The sequence below is a fragment of the Parambassis ranga genome, chromosome 17 (genome assembly GCF_900634625.1).
Source record: "Parambassis ranga chromosome 17, fParRan2.1, whole genome shotgun sequence".
Taxonomy (NCBI): domain Eukaryota; kingdom Metazoa; phylum Chordata; class Actinopteri; family Ambassidae; genus Parambassis; species Parambassis ranga.
Genome location: NC_041037.1, coordinates 11,116,258 through 11,122,257, shown reverse-complemented (window position 1 = coordinate 11,122,257; position 6,000 = coordinate 11,116,258).

Below are 6,000 nucleotides of genomic sequence, written 5' to 3'. Positions count from 1 at the left end.
ACTGCATTAAAAAACTAACAGATTGATACACAGTGAAACTGTGCAGATAAAAGCATTATACAGAACACATTTATAAAGCTTTGATTCATTGACAATCTTATTTGACAGAAGAAAAGAAACTGTGATGATTCATGTAATTGTTTGTTACAAGCTCGAGCCTCAGTACTAAAACTAAACTTACAAGCAAGATAAAAAGATAATAGTGACATGTTCTGCCATTTTTCAGCTGGTTGCAGTGACAGCAGACTAAGCAAGATTAACATCCCTCTCCTCAGCTCTGGCTATGCAATACAGACATGCAGTATGTGTTACTGAATGCTCTTTGATTTAACGTCAGACTTACAGACAGACATTCCTGCATTTATTTTTCAGTAGGGGGCATGTCAGTGCTGTGTGTGATTATATTTTTAGCACTTTATTAATGTACATGTGACTGAGGTCTTTTGAAATCATGAATGTTTTGTTATTTTGTTGGTTGAAAACACACAGTTAATGTTGTGTGTGTGTGTAAACAGTGTTCTGTTTCCTCCAGTGGTGTGCAGTGGTCCACTTAACAAACGTTGACCTGACAATGAACGGTTGTTTATTAAAATTGCCTTATCGTGATTAACTCTTCGTTACCATTTTTGATATTTTTTGGTCACATGTTATTATTGAGGAAAAAAAAGAGAAATACAAGCAAAATATTTTTTGTGAGTAAAAAAGATATGTAACAGCCATGCATTTATACGTTTGCAAAATCTTAAAAAAAATAAGGGAAAAAAATAAATTATAATTATGATCTGTAAATGTCCAGGAACAGTGTATGTGCTTAGGCACAAGTATGTTAGTCTGTGCGTGTCCTTATGTCTCTCTGTGTGCATGTGTTTGCATGCATATGATGGGTGATTGGGGGGTCATACAAGTTCAAGGTGTTTGTATCCAGACTAATTGTCAAATTGTCAAAAGGTGTTGTTGTTATAAGCCATGAAAGCAAGACCCAGCTATAAGCATGTTGGCTGTGAGAGAAAAAAAAACAGATCCCCAGTCTGTAATCATAAACTTAAATACTGCTGAGCTAAAAAAAAAAAAATTGCCAGTTTTCTGAAAGTCCTGAAGTCTATCCAGACATGGTGACACTCATGGTTGAGGCTGCAGTCCATGTCCACATGAAGCACCACTGTATCATATTGCTGTATTATTTGAGTCTACTGAAGTTAAGCTGCCTGTTTGCGGGCAACAGTGTTTGTAGCTGATCACTGTGTAAAAATAATAAAGATTATATTCTGTATTATTACTTTTGTTCTATAAATATTTGACGAACCAGCTGCTGAGTTACATTACTTAAAAAAAAGTGTCCACTAGGTGGCACCACAATGTCTCAGTGTTGATTAGGATTCTATAGAGTGCTTTGAGTTATTTGAATATCCACCCCTCTTTGTTGCATTGTAAAATTAAATTACACAAAGGCACGTGCCACAATACAATCTGCCTTTACAGTAGGTTGTGATTCATTTTATTGTGTTCCTGATGGACCATAAAAATGGAGGCGCATATATAAAACCTCATACTTCACCTTCCCCCCCTTGCATCACTCATTTTAACATACACGAACATTATGATATGAAATCTTGAATGACTTACTGCAGATGGATTTTTTTTTTTATCAGCGCTGGCTTTGTTGTTGAAAGTAAGATGGCATGAAAGAAGAGGCAAGGTTCAATGTGGGATAATCAGTCCCACATACACTATACACTCCCACTGAGTGTATCCCACTGATACAGAGACATTTAAAAAAATCACATAGCAGAAAAGATGCACAGTGAAAGGGGTCACTGTAAGCCTCCTGTGAGCTGTTTAAGAGAGATCTGAGACCATCTCTCAGGGTGACAAGTCAGCCATGTCGGGCCATGATGGAATGTGTGATGGACAAGGATTCAGCAGCCACTGTCCAATTGTCCCAGAATGAAATTGTCTCTCTTCCACACACACACACACACGTTTGCTCATTCTTCAGCCTTCAATGTCTTTTCCCTGTATTTGTAGATTATAAAAACATGATTTATATTGGTTCTTATTCTAATCAACAGTTAACTATAAAATCTAATATGAGTATGTGTTGTGAGCAATTTCATGAATAGTAGCCATTCTTTCACTGAGACATGCACTATTCACCCTTTTTCTTTTTTTGCTAAACTCACATGTCCTATCCTTTTTCTTTTGACTGGGGCTGAAATAAGAATCAGATCAGCATGGTGCCTTCTGATTTGAGCCCTCTCAGCATCCGATGAGGCTGATGTAGTTGTCCAATTGCGTGCACGTCAGATGAATCGGAAACTGTATGAATATCTCTCTTTGTCATCATGCAGACAAGCAGAGGGCTTCAGACACCTGTGACTTTGAACGGGAATAACATCATCATGACTACCGCAAGGAGCACATACAAAAAAAAGGAAAAGAAAACACAACCATAAATGTAGAGTAATAAACTTTAATTAAAAAAATAATAAATAAAATAAAAAAATCCTGGATTTATAGACAAATTGTGTAGCGGCTGTGACTATTTCGGGGGTGAAAGGGTCATCACAAAGCTGAGCTTTCATCTGTAGGAAACATAAACAAATGGCTTTGTTCTTTCAAAGGAGAGAGGGGTGAAAGCCACAACAAACAGGGTGTGTGTGTGTGTGTGCGTGCGTGCTCGTGAAAGGAAGCGAGCGAAGAGAGAGAGAAAGCAGAGAGATCAAAGCAGGGGGTATGTTTTTGAATCTTTGTGTGGGAGGTGAAGCCACACCTACCCAGAATGCCTTGCCTCACTCCTTCCAGCCCACTCAGGTTTTTGGGAGCATCACTTCCCTTTACAGCCAGCACATTATGATACCAGCTCTTCATCAGTCATCTCCAGCTATTCTCAGAGAGTCTTGAAATGGTGACTTGGTGTGAACCAGCAGTCCATCTCTGATACTTAAGCTGCGTCTCCCACACACGGTTCAATAAGTCAGTTTGATCCATGGTGATGATGAGCAGGAAGTCTGCTGCTAACGAAATGTCTTGCAGTAGAAGATTCCTAATAAGCTGGCTCAGAGCCCTCCGCCCCTCATTTTCAGTCTCGTGAAGGGATCGAAGTGTCTCCTTTTAGCTCAGCGTGAGAAGCTGCAAACAGATGTCTGTCTGTCCACACAGAAGGAATGTCGTGCCCTCTCACACACAGATGAAAAGCTGTGAAAGTCTCTCTGCTGCGTTGTCAGTGTCTTAAGGCAGTGTTTATCTTTGGCAGGCTGAAGAAAACAAAGCCATCGATTTCTAATCCTAATCCCCTTCTACTGCTTCTCTCCTATTGATCATCCATCCATCCTTAATGAGATGGAGGGATAGAAGGATGGAGGGCTGATGAAGGACAAAACTTTCCCTGACAGTGAGCCGCTGTCTCTCGTGCTCTTCAGTCTGTCTGTCTCTACGTTGACATTCTTTAAAGAATAAATGCAGCCTGGTACTTCTGTGGAGCTTCATCAAACCTAGCCTGTCCGGGTTCATCTAGCTATTGAAACTGGATGACACGGATGAACGCACCAAACACATACATGCAGTGTGAGTGGACTGAGGTTCAATCTAGACCACACTAATTACATTTCTGCTTGTGTGACCATGTCTGAAATATGCCCTGGTAATGACCCATTCTCTCTCCCTGCCCTGCTCTTACTGAGTCTGGCAACCACTCTCTCAACCACATGATATTAAGATAAATGTTAATGAGACTATGGAGTAGATGCTGGTACTGGCACCATTGTGTGGTGAACTGTCTAATTGGTGCAGCTTTTTCTCAGGGGTTGGTTGAGCTTCAAACAAAGAGAGGTGGACTGTGATTAGGACCGTGTTTTTGCTTCAATTGTTAATTACCTGAGTGATCTAAGTGTGTGTTTTATTTGCTCACAGACATCATATGAATCGCAGCGACATCCCTTTTGGATCCATGAGCCCCAACATCCTGCATTCCTTAGGAGTCATCTTTAGGCCTGGACTAAACCACTATCAGTTTGAAGTGAAACAACGAGGATGTTCACATAGCAGCACTGTAACCCAGAAGTCCTGGAGGACAACATTGCTTTGCTTGCAGAACTTTGGAGAAAATTGGATGATTTTGGATATATAATGCATGTCACTGCAAAAATGGCACCCTGGGGACGTTTCTCCCTAAGTGTGTGATAATGGTTGCAACAGAAGTCATTAATAGCAGGCTAATGTGTGTCAGATGCTACCTGTCCAGCAGCAGCAGGGGAGAGAGAGCCAGGATACGAGTGACTGGCCAGCATAATGAGAGGGACAAGGGCTGCCAGCTTAGGCAGCTGCCTCTCTAGTCAGTGTGTGTGTGTGTGTGTCTTCTCATTTTCCTGTCCTGATTCTGCTTCTTTTCTCAGTGTGTTTCCCATCAGCAGCATCCTGAATGCTACACACACTCACACACACATTCATGTACACACATTCAGACAGCTTCATCAGGCTTACCGTGGGAATGCCTGTGGCATTATGTCAGTTATTGAGGTGATGCCTTTAATCCTGAAACAAATCTGGACTTTGTGCTGTGTGTCTCTGGCTGTGTGTGAGTGAACGTGCCTGTGTGTAAAGCACAATCTTGCACCCTTTAGATTACGGCTGGCTGCGCAGCAAAGACACCCCATCGCCACTCCCACATGGAAGAGCGGGCAGGATTAGCCAGTTCTATACCCACCCTAATCTGCAGACAAAAACCCACAATCACCTCCCACTGAGACAAGCAGACAGAAAGATTCAATTTGATCTGCCCCACTCAATATAACGAGAGTGTCTTTTAGGGTTAAAATTACTACTGCTCACTCTACCATCAGCCAATGTGGATTCAGCTCTAAAGTGTGTCCTCTTTTTCCTTGTGACTGATCCCTTTTATGACCGCTTGGAACACCTACAGGCTGTGTTTAATGGCAGAAATTACAAATGGAGAAGGTTTATAGCATATATCATAAACAAAAATGATGTTGTGTCTTCAAATAAGCCTTAATAAGCCATCATGATACATTTCAGTACTGACGCATGTGGCCATGAATTGAACTGAACTGAGGTGATAAAGTAATTGCCAAACAGCAAGCTTGCCAATTTTACAGCCAGATCAGCCTGTGGATGTTTGAAAGAATCCACTCAAGACAGTGCTTTACTGCATTAAATAGCTACAGGCGAACACTCCACCGGCTAAGCCAGCCAACACATCTCTTTGGGGCCCAAATGGGTTGCACATGGCCTGAAATGGCACACCTATAAGGGTTACCCAGTGTGGGCCCTGTCTATTCCCATGGAGGCTCCAGATGGAACAGCCCAGATGGATTGATGGAATAGAATAGAATATACTTTATTAATTCTATCAAGGATAATGGGCCCTTGAGGGCCACATGGAGGAACCGGGCTTCTTCCTCTTTGCCACATGGGCTGATGGCGGCTCTAATGCCCAGGTCATTTAAACATGTTGGCTGGGAAGTTACAATGCATTAACATATTAGCAATAAATGACATGCAAACAACACATCTGGACCAAAGTGATGTTACAACCAACCATGCTACCAACCTTGTTAAAATCTCATAGTTACACTGTTAACAGGAGGTTTATCAGCCATTTGCAGTTCTTTCTACACAAACAGCTGCCATTCCATCATTTTTCCTACGGAGTTCAGTGTGTTGATGCATCATCACAAATGGCTACCTGCTAAATGTGTCTCATTATTTGACAGACGCTGCCTTTTTCATCGCCCCGAGCCAAGGCAGCTCTGTCCCTCTGTCTCTCTTCCTTTTTCTGTCTCTTACTGAGAGGCATCTGCCTCATTAACCACCATCAGCATTTTGTTTGCTGTGTGTGATTTGGACGTAGTGAAAGGAAGCCAGGGGGTCGTATGTGTGTGTGTGTGTGTGTGTATTCACTTGTGTATATGCAGGCAATTTCTCATTAAGCTGGAAAAACATTGACATTTTTGCCAGAAACTAGATCATATCTTCTCTTCCTTT